Genomic DNA, 13,555 nt, shown 5'->3' on the forward strand with positions numbered 1-13,555 from the left:
CTTCTCTTTATTTCCCCTCTTTAGTGGGACAAAGCTTGCATTCTGTGCTTCCACCCACACCCAGGTTTCATCAATTTCATCATTCCCATTGACGCTTGTCTTTCCTTCTGTAGCCAAGCAGAAAACTCCAAGCCGATTTAACTTGGGCATCATTTAAGTATGGAATGAACTTGTCATTTTGGACATCAGGTTACCTTCAGTTTCAACCTTGCTCCCTGGTAACTTATACCAAAACATTTTTATCCATTATGTTTAGTTATTTTTAGGAATTGCTTTATTATGCTCAATTGAATATATTTTTGTCTTGAAATTTGAATCTTCAGAGTGAACTTCATATCATGATGCTCGGTGGGGGTGTGGTCGACAGCTGTTCTGGCATTTCTAATACCAGTACTGTTTGTTGATCTTGTGTTAAAATGCTTCTGTGGGATTATGGTGGGAAGTTCCAGTTCATTTATCATCACATTTTAGCTTGGGTTATACAGTGATTTGCTTGTGTATTTGTGGGTTATCCTGACTGTAACCGGGGCGTGTGATGGTCACTTACCCCATCTGTGTGAGACTGGCTGGGTTCTTCCTCCGGGTCATGGTGCCCTGTCTGTGTTGTGTCTATCACAATAAAACGATCGCTTCTTGGCCTTTTGGCTAAGATCAAGTGTAGTATCTTCGAGGACTCATGGCGATTGGAAGGCAGAGGAGAAGATTTTGCGTTGAATGCAGGGGTGGATCCTAATACTCATTGGCTCCCAATCTAACAACCCTTTCCAGCGACAACAGCGGTGAAGAGGATGGGTGCAGAGACCAGCACATCGGCTCAAGGTCCAGGAATCAGGAACACGAGGAGAGAGGAAATTAGTTCACAAATAGAGAAAGCTTGTAGACAGTGTGTGAGGGAGAACAGGCAGGTGATAGAGAAGGGGAGAGCTCAGACCGAAGATGTAGGGGAGAAGGAAGAAAAAGAAGATAGTAAAGTTGTTTGCACCGTTAGGGATAAACATAGAGTAAGTGGTGGAGAATTTCTTAAATGCATTTATTTTAATGTTCAGAGCATTGTAAGAAAGGTGGATGAGCTTAGAGCATGGATTGATACCTGGAAATATGATGTTGTAGCTATTAGTGAGATATGGTTGCAGGAGGGGTGTGATTGGCAGCTAATTATTCCTGGATTTCGTAGCTTCAGGTGTGATAGAATCGGAGGGGCATGAGGAGGAGGTGTTGCATTGCCTGTCAGAGAAAATATTACAACAGTACTTTGGCAGGGTAAGTTAGAGGGCTCATCTAGGGAGACTATTTGGGTGGAATTGAGGAATGAGAAAGGTGTAGTAACACTTATAGGGGTGTATTATAGACCACCTAATGGAGAGTGAGAATTGGAGGAGAAAATTTGTAAGGAGATAGCATATATTTGTAGTAAGCACAAGGTTGTGATTGTGGGAGATTTTAATTTTCCACACATAGACTGGGAAGCCCATTCTGTAAAAGGGCTGGATGGTTTGGAGTTTGTAAAATGGGTGCAGGATAGTTTTTTGCAACAATACATAGAGGTACCAACTAAAGAAGGGGAAGTGTTGGATCTCCTGTTAGGGAATGAGATAGGTCAGGTGATGGAGGTATGTGCTGGGCAGCACTTCAGGTCCAGTGAACACAATGCCATTAGTTTCAATATAATTATGGAGAAGGATAGGACTGGACCCAGGGTTGAGATTTTTGATTGGAGAAAGGCGAACTTTGAGGAGATGCGAAAGGATTTAGAAGGAGTGGATTGGGACAATATGCTTTATGGGAAGGATGTAATAGAGAAATGACAGTCATTTAAAGGTGAAATTTTGAAGGTACAGAATCTTTATGTTTCTGTTAGGTTGAAAGGAAAGGTTAAAAGTTTGAGAGAGCCATGGTTTTCAAGGGATATTGGGAACTTGGTTAGGAAAAAGAGAGATAGCTACAATAAATATAGACAGCATGGAGTAAATGAGGTGCTCAAGGAATATAAAGAATGTAAAAAGAATCTTAAGAAAGAAATAAGAAAAGCTAAAAGAAGATATGACGTTGCTTTGGCAAGTAAGGTGAAAATAAATAGATAGATAAATACAAAGGGTTTCTACAGTTATATTAATAGCAAAAGGATAGTGAGGGATAAAATTGGTCCCTTAGAGAATCAGAGTGGACAGCTATATGTGGAGCCAAAAGAGATGGGGGAGATTTTGAACAATTTCTTTTCTTCGGTATTCACCATGGAGAAGGATATTGAATTGTGTAAAGTAATGGAAACAAGTAGGGAAGTTGTGGAAATTATGATGATTAAAGAAGAGGAAGTACTGGCGCTTTTAAGGAATATAAAAGGGATAAGTCTCCAATCCTGATAGGATATCCCCGAGGACCTTGATGAAGTTGGTGTAGAAATAGCAGGGACTCTGACAGAAACATTTCAAATGTCATTAGAAACGGGGATGGTGCTGGAGGATTAGCATATTGCTCATGTGGTTCCATTGTTTAAAAAGTGTTCTAAGAGTAAACCTAGCAATTATTGGTCTATAAGTTTGACGTCAGTGGTGGGTAAATTAATGGAAAGTATTCTTAGAGATGGTATATATAATTATCTGGATAGACAGGGTCTGATTAGGAACAGTCAACATGGATTTGTGCGTGGAAGGTCATGTTTGAAAAACCTTATTGAATTTTTTGAAGCGGTTACAAGGAAAGTTGATGAGGGTAAAGCAGTGGATGTTGTCAATATGGACTTCAGTAAAGCCTTTGACAAGGTTCCACACAGAAGGTTAGTTAGGAAGGTTCTTGCCCCATCATTGATATGTTTCCACAACCTATGGACTCACTTTCGAGGACTCTTCATTTTATCTTCTCAATATCTATTCAATATTTATTTATGATTATTTTTTTCTCTCTTTTGTATTTGCATAGGTTGCTGTCTTGAACATTGGTTGTTTGTTCTATTGAGTGTGGCCTTTCATTGTTTCTATTATGGTTCTTGGACTTACTGTGATTGCCTGTAAGAAAATGAATCTCAGGGTTGCATATGGTGACAAATGTGTACTTTGATAATAAATTTAATCTGAGCTATGAAGGATTAAGAACATCCCAAATGTAATCACCATCTTCTTGTTGTACCTAAATCGCAAGTTCATGAAATGCAGTCTGCAGAAACCACTGGATTAACGATTACACTTCAGTATCCAGTTCCTGACAGCTGTTTTCATCTTTTTAATCTGGTATGGTAAGGTAGGGCCTACTATTACTATAATGCTAAACATCTATTAGCTAACTGGTAGTGTAGTGGCTCCTGCACTGGACTTTGAGGTGAGTGGTCTTGAGTTTGAATCTAACCACCTCTTTGCACACTTTCGTCTATGCTGGGTTGAGCATTGAACTAGCGACTCAGAAAAACAAACAAATGCTAAAAAAAATGGCACGGCTGATGCCCGATGCACCACGATGCACAGAGAGGAACACAAACATAGATTGCATATCAGCAGCCCAATGACTGTCACCAATGTTTCATCAGAAGCCTGTAATTTTAAAGCTCTGACTACGGGACATTTCATTTACTTAAGTTATTTAGTTTCCTCCACTGATACTTTTGTCAAATTATCGGAATGGTTTAGAAACATAGAAAACCTACAGCAAATACAGGCCCTTCAGCCCACAATGCTGTGCTAAACATGTACTTACTTTAGAAATTACCTACGGTTACCCATAGCCTTCTATTTTTCTAAGCTCCATGTACCTATCCAAGAGTCTCTTAAAAGACCCTATCGTATCCACCTCCACCACTGTCACTGGTGCAGCCCATTCCATACACTCGGTAGACTTAATTATATGTAGTGTTCGCATTTTACAACTCTGAGGCAACACTTGGTCCCTCAGTGAGAAGCCTCATTGCAATGCACCTTAAATAATAAATAAAGTTCTCTTAAGAGGCAGCTGTTGTTATAATATCAGGGACCCACATCCTACCCCTATTCTCTGCTCTATGCTATTCTCCAGTACATAAAGTAAAAGTCACTGAAACATCCTAGATGACTGACAGGTATTTCCGTGATCAGCTGTGGTGAAAATGTTCTCCTTTAATGTGGTGAGACGATTAGCTAGCTTAAGTTTTTCTGTGCCACTGTTCATTTACGCCCGCAGATGATTTCAGAATATTTATTTCAATGGCAGCTGTGTCAATACAGGCAAAGGGCATGTCGATCGACTTCCTACTTGGCTGCTTAGGAATACCTTAAGATTTAATAGTCAGCTCTAGAATCATGAGAGGATGTTATTTTTAAGGTAATATCGCAGTTATCAGACATTTGGCAATCAAGATGGGCCACTTTTTATCCGTTGCCTTTTCATGTATCCTTTTACAGGCCAGAACAGTTCATTTAGTTGTTTTGATCTTCTCAATCAGTGAATGCCACTAGGTGCTGTTGTCAGGAATATAACAAGAACAACTATGTATGGTATAACTAATAAACCCTATCAAAGCACTGTCACTATTTCATGAAGTGGATTTAATAATTACCTTTTATCAGTACTTTTATACAGACGACTTCAATCACCAGAGTGGTGGAGTACAAATCTTGGTGGTCTGTATATTAATACAAAATGTAATTTTGCAGTGACATGGATGCTTGTGGCTTCTATCATCATGCAAAAGATTGAGCTGCCAAACAACCAGGCCTCTCTACTTCAGATGAAACCAACCCCCGTGCAACGAGTAGTGTGGAGGTGCATTAAGGATCAGTACTGGGAATACTTGGAATGAAGAACAAGTAAACCAGTACAGGACTAGATAGTAAACACCAAAACGAGCAGGCTACCTGCACTTTTGAATTAATTCATAACAAAAATAATAGATCAAAGCTCCATAGCCCTAAAACACTCATTCATGCAGCAAGAGTGTGATTTTCAATACACTGGCTGAAAGATGGTGACAACAGTTCAATTGTGCTCTCAAAAGTTAACTGGATAGAGACTTGATGGACAAAAACATTGTTGGACTGTGAGAAGACAACAGGACTGCTAAGCTTGCTATTGCAGGAAATATATCAACTTCTTAACTGTTGCTTCTGGAAAGTTAGTAGGCAAATCATCTTTGTTCTTGAAATCAGCAAGTGCCTCCTCTTACTGGAAGTCTGTAATGGATGATTTTGCCAGATCATCAGAATGTTTAGATAGGATTACATTTCATCTTTGCATTTTACAGTTTGTAGGTGTTATAGGAACTTTTGGTGCCTCAGTGGGAAGGAATCAGTCATGGAACTTTGTTGTTAGTCGTGTATGTTATGTAATGACTTTGACTCTGGTTGGTAAGTAAGTCTGCTGAGGTCATGGTCATTATTTATGGAATTAAACCACTGTGAAAGTGGTTGCCCAAGGATAAAGGTGAGCATAGATAAATTGAGAAGCTGGGTGGTGTGTTTGCAGATGGAATTTATTCCAGAACAAAGTTTAAAGTTCAAAATGAAATTCATTATCGAAGTATGTATATGTAAACATATACTATCTTGAGATTCATTTTCTTGTAAGCATTTACAGAAAAATAAATACAAATAGAATTTTCAAAAAACTACATAGACAAAGTGCAAAAGAAGAAAAATATTGCAAATAAAAAAATAACTTGAGCACATGAGTTGTAGATTCCTTGAAAGTGAGTCTGTTGGTTGTAAAATCAATTCAGAGCAGTGGTGAGTGAAGCTACCCATGCTGTTTCTGAACTTTGTGGCGTGGGACCTAAGGCTTCTGTTCCTCCCTCCTAATAGTAACAGCGAGAAGAGAGCATGTTGGGAGTCCTTGATAATAGATGCTGCCTTCTTGGGGCAGTGCTCTGTGTAACCATCCTCAAGGTGAGGAGAGAAGTGAAGTAAAGCATTCAGGTTATTTAATACTCACAGAGCTTAGAAACATTGATGTAAGATTTAGTATATTCAGAGCTCCCTGAAAATTGTGACGTGGGTAAATAGCATAGTGAAGAAGATGGTCAGCTTGCTTACTTTCATTGGCAGTATTTCTAAGTGTCAGAGTTGGAACATCATGCTACAGTCTTAGAAGATGTTGGTGAGGCCATACCTGGAGAACTGTATGCAGTTTTGGTCACCTAATTATAGAAAGGATGTGATAGCACTGGAAACAGTACAGAAGAGGTTCAAAAGATGCTGTCTGGATTGGAGGATTTTAGTTACAAGGAGAGATTGAACAGGCTGGAATTATTCCCACTGGAGCACAGGAGGCTGAAGAGGTTGATAAAATTATGTGGGGCAAAGATAGGGTCTATAGTCACAGTCTCTTTTCAGGGGTAGGAGAGACTAAAACTAGAGGACTAGGGTTTAAGGTGAAAGGGAAGCATTTAAAGGAGATCTGAGGGCAAATTTTTCTCACAAACTATGGTAGTTATCTAGAACAAGCTGCAAGACGAAATGGTGAAGGTACTTGTGATTACACCAGTTAAAAAGTATTTGGACAGACGCTTAAATATGAGAGGTGTGGAGGGATACAGGCCCAATGCTGGCAAATGAGAAACGTTCAAAGTTCAAAGTAAATTTATTATCAGAATATGTATAAGTCGGGTTTCTGGTGATGTCATCATCGAGAATGGCTGCTTAAGTCACTAGCTCCTCAGGAAAAACATGTATTAAGTCCCGTTATCCCATCAAATATAATACTTTTTGAAAAATATTTGAACTGAAAAGAGGGGCAAGAATGGGGAAAAAGAATGGAAATAAAAAAAGCGACACTGCGGAGCCTGCGGCTGAGAGGAGTGCAGCGAGCGGCTCTCCGACCCGACCGCGTACTAGCGAGGCGACTGCTGGGCCTCGTTCAGGCAAAGCGGCGAATATCTTCGAAATCCTGAAAGAAATAATGGAGGTCCAGAAAGATATAAAGCAGCAGCTCCGTGATATTAAGTCAGAGCTCGCCGGCATCAATCAAAAAATAGCGGTGGCAGAGACTCAAATTGAGAAGGTGGAAGATCGCATTCAAAACGTGGAATAGATACTGAGCAAGATGATAAAAATATTAAATCACCAAGAAGGTAAACTGCTTGACCTGGAGGGAAGATCACGGCGGAAAAATATCAGAATTTACAATGTTCCCGAAGGAGCGGAGGACTCGTCTATGATGGAGTTTGTCAGAAAGTTACTGCGGGATGCATTGGATCTTCCCTCGGCTATGAAGCTGGAAGTCAAAAGAGCCCATCGCGTGTTAGTCCCAAAACCTACCCAAGATTGAAAGCCACACTCAATAATAATTAAATTCCTTTGGTACAGCACCAAGGCGGAGATTCTACGAAGGGCCTGGGGTAAGAAGAGAGTGTTTTTAGAGGATAAATTAATATATTTCAACCAAGATTACCCCCCACCGCGGTCCTCCAGAAATGCAAAGAATACTATTAAGTAAAGCGAGTACTAAAGCAAAATAAGATTAGATTTCAAACTCCATACCCTGCTAAACTTCGAGTGTTTTATGACAATGGGATGCGATTGTACCAGACAGTGGAAGAGGCGACTACAGACATGAAGGCCAGAGGGTTGCCCGTCAGCATGACCAAAACGAGGGAAAGCCTGGCTGAGGAATTGTCCCACTCCGCTTGGGAAATAATGTGAGAATCAAGAAGGCAGGAGACGGGAGGAGGCCGAGAGAAATATATCAGGAAGAGACCGGGAGTTTCCCAAAGACAGTCCTCACCCACTTCAGAAGAGCCATAAGGTTTGGCTAACTTTAAAAATGTTGAGAAGCTAAACGGAAGCAAAAGTACACGGTGATATACCTATCTTGAGAAATACATATTATAATGTGGATTTTATATTACTTAGTTGTTATTCTTTATTCGCTCACTTACTCCTTTCTCCCCACCAAAATGAGAATATATATGTGTGTGCATATATATGTATATGGAGGAGGAGTACACAGGGAAATCTTTTCGGTGTAATGGATTTGTTCACTGACTTTTATGAATACTGCAATGGGGGCCCTCAATTCACAAGTAGGAGGGGTTATCCCCCACAGCTAGACATTTCCTCCAGCTCAACGCAGGGTCATCTACTAGAGACCTCAGCCTTGGAATCACACGTTCGTTGACATTTTTGTTATTATTTGTGTTTCTTGGTTCTTATTTGTTCAGGGAGTAGATTGATTAAGTTTTATTCTAATTTCAATGATACATTGACAGATAATGTTAATGGGCTATTAAATCCAATCAAACATAAGAGAATTTTATCCAAAATGAAAAAAAGAACAAGCCCATGTAGTATATTTACAGGAAACTCGTTTAAGTGATAATGAGCATAAAAAACTAAAGAGAATGGGCTTCACTAATCTGTTTTTCTCCTCATATAAATCAGGACATAGGAGAGGAGTTGCTATTATCTCAAGTGAGCTAAATTTTGAAAAAGTATTCGAAATGGGAGATAAAGAGGGCAGATATATTCTGGTAAGGGGGAATATAGATGGCAATTCAGTTACTCTATTGAATATATACACAACCCCGGGAAGTGATATTGGTTTCTTTCAGAAAATAACTGATATTATGGTAATGAAAACAGAAGGTCTCCTGATATGTGGGGGAGACTTAAATTTACAATTACAACCAAACTTAGACTCTTCCAATAGAAAACCTATGAAACAAAATCCTTACATAAGAAAGTTAATACACTTTTTAAGGATGTTGGTTTAATTGATATACAGAGGGACCTTTTCCCTGACAGAAGGGATTACAATTATTATTCTGCTCCCCATTCTGTATATACAAGAATAGACTATTTCATAACATTTGGAAAAGACAAAGACAAAATAAACACCTGTGGAATTGGGACAATAGATGTAAGTGACCATGCACCTATATATTTATCTGTTGATTTTGACCTACAACCAAAGAATACTATTTGGAAACTAAATTCAAGTCTACTCAATGATCGGTACTTTAAGGAACAAATTAAAAAAGAAGTTGGTCTCTACTTAGAATTTAATGATAATGGAGAGGTTTCACCTCCCATTTTATGGGATACTCTGAAGGCAGTCTTAAGAGGGAAAATTATAGCGATATCTTCATATAAGGAATAAAACATTAGAGGAATTATAAAATAGGCTGAAGGAACTAGAGAAAAAACACAAATTGAATTTTGCACAGGATACATTAGGGGAAATTAAAAGAATTAGGAATGAAATAAATAATTTGGCTACGCAAGAAATCAGGAAAAACTTAATGTTTCTGAAACAGAGACATTATGAAAGTGGATCGAAATCTATGAAAATACTGGCGTGGAAACTGAAAAAAAAAGATAGCAGAAAATACAATTCATAGAATTAGGGACCCAAGAACGAAAATGATAAAAAATAAGCTAAGTGAGATTCAAGAAGCTTTTGAAGTGTTTTACAAAACTCTATATTCCAAAGTTCCAGGGGGAAGCATAACCCAAATTGACACCTTCTTGAATTCTCTAGAATTACCCACTTTAAGCGAAGAACAAAATAGAACGATGACTGCTGACATAACTGAAGTTGAATTAAAAGCTGCAATTAGTAGGCTTAAATTAAGCAAGTCACCAGGATCAGATGGGTATATGACAGAGTGGTACAAAGAATTTAAAAATGAGTTAATTCCTGGCCTACTCCCCACACTGAACTGGGCTCTAAGAAAGGCACAAATGCCACCCAGTTGGAAGGAAGCGATAATCTCAGCTATACCAAAAGAAGGCAAGGATAAAATGGAATGCAGGTCATTTAGACCAATATCCGTTCTTAATGTAGATTATAGGTTATTTACCTCCATCATGGCCAAACGATTAGAGGAGTTTCTACCCATACTGATATGTAACGATCAGACAGGTTTTATACGGCAATGCCAGACTCAAGACAATATACGAAGGACACTTCACATTATGGATCATATACAAAAAAATAAAATGGAAGCAATAGTGATAAGCGTGGATGCTGAAAAAGCATTTGCTTTGGTTAATTGGAATTTTCTTTACAGAGTTTTACAGAGATTTGGTTTCCAAGACACAATTATTAAAACTATACAGACACTATATGACAATCCTACTGCTAGGATTAAAATCAAAGGATATTTATCAAATAGTCTTACCCTAGAAAGGGGCACGAGACAGGGTTGTGCATGGTCACCACTACTCTTCGCGTTATATCTGGAACCATTAGCTCAATACATCAGACAAAATGAAGATATCAGGGGAATTACTATTAAAGGGACAGAGCATAAATTGGCTTTTGATGCGGATGACATTTTGATCTATCTAGGGCAACCAACATACTCTTTACCTAAATTGATGCAATCCTTTGAACAATATGGTCAATTATCAGGATACAAGATCAACATAGATAAAACCCAATTACTTTCATATTACTAAAGCCCACCAAGAGAGATTGAAAGTCGATACCCCTGGGCATGGCACACAGAGTCTTCCAAATATTTGGGCATCATTATGCCAAAAGATTTGGCAAAATTATCAGAGTGTGATTATCAACCTTTATATAAAAAAATTAAGGAAGATGTGACAAGATGGAACCTGATTCCTTTTTTCAGTCTCAGTTCAAGGACTGTGTCTATTAAAATGTGACACAATTTAAGATGGTGATTGCACCGGAGACGGTGGTGATTGCACCGGAGACGGTGGTGATTGCACCGGAGACGTTGGTGATTGCACCGGAGATGGTGGTGATTGCACAGGTGTTGGTGGTGATTGCACAGGTGTTGGTGGTGATTGCACTGATGCCGGTGGTGATTGCACCGGAGATGGTGGTGATTGCACAGGTGCCGGTGGTGATTGCTCAGGTGCCGGTGGTGATTGCACAGGTGCTGGTGGTGATTGCACAGGTGCCAGTGGTGATTGCACTGGAGATGGTGGTGATTGCACAGGTGCTGGTGGTGATTGCACCAGAGACGGTGGTGATTGCACAGGTGCTGGTGGTGATTGCACCGGAGACGGTGGTGATTGCTCAGGTGCCGGTGGTGATTGCACCGGAGACGGTGGTGATTGCTCAGGTGCCGGTGGTGATTGCACCAGAGACGGTGGTGATTGCACAGGTGCTGGTGGTGATTGCACCGGAGACGGTGGTGATTGCTCAGGTGCCGGTGGTGATTGCTCAGGAGACGATGGTGATTGCACCGGAGATGGTGGTGATTGCACAGGTGCTGGTGGTGATTGCACAGGTGCTGGTGGTGATTGCTCAGGTGCTGGTGGTGATTGCTCAGGTGCTGGTGGTGATTGCTCAGGTGCCGGTGGTGATTGCTCAGGTGCCGGTGGTGATTGCTCAGGTGCTGGTGGTGATTGCTCAGGTGCTGGTGGTGATTGCTCAGGTGCTGGTGGTGATTGCACAGGTGCCGGTGGTGATTGCTCAGGTGCCGGTGGTGATTGCACCGGAGACGGTGGTGATTGCTCAGGTGCTGGTGGTGATTGCTCAGGTGCTGGCGGTGATTGCTCAGGTGCTGGTGGTGATTGCACAGGTGCCGGTGGTGATTGCTCAGGTGCTGGTGATGATTGCACTGGAGATGGTGGTGATTGCACAGGTGTTGGTGGTGATTGCACAAATGCCGGTGGTGATTACACAGGTGCCGGTGGTGATTGCTCAGGTGCCGGTGGTGATTGTTCAGGTGCCGGTGGTGATTGCACAGGTGCTGGTGGTGATTGCAACGGAGACAGTGGTGATTGCACAGGTGCTGGTGGTGATTGCACAGGTGCCGGTGGTGATTGCACCGGAGACGGTGGTGATTGCACCGGAGACGGTGGTGATTGCACAGGTGCCGGTGGTGATTGTTCAGGTGCCGGTGGTGATTGCACCGGAGACGGTGGTGATTGCACAGGTGCCGGTGTTGATTGCTCAGGAGACGGTGGTGATTGCACCGGAGATGGTGGTGATTGCTCAGGTGCTGGTGGTGATTGCTCAGGTGCTGGTGGTGATTGCACAGATGCTGGTGGTGATTGCTCAGGTGCTGGTGGTGATTGCTCAGGTGCTGGTGGTGATTGCACAGGTGCCGGTGGTGATTGCTCAGGTGCTGGTGGTGATTGCTCAGGTGCTGGTGGTGATTGCACAGATGCTGGTGTTGATTGCTCAGGAGACGGTGGTGATTGCACCGGAGACGGTGGTGATTGCACCGGAGATGGTGGTGATTGCTCAGGTGCTGGTGGTGATTGCTCAGGTGCCGGTGGTGATTGCATAGGTGCCGGTGGTGATTGCACCGGAGACGGTGGTGATTGCTCAGGTGCTGGTGGTGATTGCTCAGGTGCCGGTGGTGATTGCTCAGGTGCTGGCGGTGATTGCACAGGTGCTGGTGGTGATTGCACAGGTGCTGGTGATGATTGCACCGGAGACGGTGGTGATTGCAACGGAGACAGTGGTGATTGCTCAGGTGCCGGTGGTGATTGCTCAGGTGCCTGTGGTGATTGCAACGGAGACAGTGGTGATTGCACAGGTGCTGGTGGTGATTGCACAGGTGCCGGTGGTGATTGCACCGGAGACGGTGGTGATTGCAACGGAGACAGTGGTGATTGCTCAGGTGCTGGTGGTGATTGCAACGGAGACAGTGGTGATTGCACAGGTGCTGGTGGTGATTGCACAGGTGCTGGTGGTGATTGCACTGGTGCTGGTGGTGATTGCACAGGTGCCGGTGGTGATTGCACCGGAGACGGTGGTGATTGCACAGGTGCAGGTGGTGATTGCACCGGAGACGGTGGTGATTGCACAGGTGCTGGTTGTGATTGCACCAGAGACGGTGGTGATTGCACAGGTGCTGGTGGTGATTGCTCAGGTGCTGCTTGTGATTGCTCAGGTGTTGGTGGTGATTGCTCAGGTGCTGGTGGTGATTGCACCGGAGACGGTGGTGATTGCACAGGTGTTGGTGGTGATTGCTCAGGTGCTGCTTGTGATTGCTCAGGTGCCAGTGGTGATTGCTCAGGTGCCGGTGGTGATTGCACCGGAGACGGTGGTGATTGCACCGGAGACGGTGGTGATTGCTCAGGTGCCGGTGGTGATTGCTCAGGTGCCGGTGGTGATTGCACCGGAGACGGTGGTGATTGCTCAGGTGCCGGTGGTGATTGCTCAGGTGCTGCTTGTGATTGCACCGGAGACGGTGGTGATTGCACCGGAGACGGTGGTGATTGCACTGGAGACAGTGCTGATTGCACAGGTGCCGGTGGTGATTGCTCAGGTGCCGGTGGTGATTGCTCAGGTGCCGGTGGTGATTGCACCGGAGACGGTGGTGATTGCACCGGAGACGGTGGTGATTGCACCGGAGACAGTGCTGATTGCACAGGTGCTGGTGGTGATTGCACCGGAGACGGTGGTGATTGCTCAGGTGCTGGTGGTGATTGCTCAGGTGTTGGTGGTGATTGCTCAGGTGCTGGTGGTGATTGCTCAGGTGTTGGTGGTGATTGCACAGGTGCCGGTGGTGATTGCTCAGGTGCCGGTGGTGATTGCACCAGAGACGGTGGTGATTGCTCAGGTGCTGGTGGTGATTGCTCAGGTGCTGGTGATGATTGCACTGGAGACGGTGGTGATTGCACAGGTGCCGGTGGTGATTGCACCGGAGACGGTGGTGATTGCCCAG

At 42.9% G+C, this 13,555-nt stretch overlaps 1 pseudogene; it reads left to right on the top strand.

The window, feature by feature from the left end:
- The first annotated feature begins 625 nt into the window (after nt 1-625).
- On the top strand, nt 626-741 carry LOC140739638 (U2 spliceosomal RNA; annotated as a pseudogene).
- Nucleotides 742-13,555: the final 12,814 nt, after the last annotated feature.

The sequence above is a fragment of the Hemitrygon akajei genome, chromosome 15 (genome assembly GCF_048418815.1).
Source record: "Hemitrygon akajei chromosome 15, sHemAka1.3, whole genome shotgun sequence".
NCBI lineage: Eukaryota > Metazoa > Chordata > Chondrichthyes > Myliobatiformes > Dasyatidae > Hemitrygon > Hemitrygon akajei.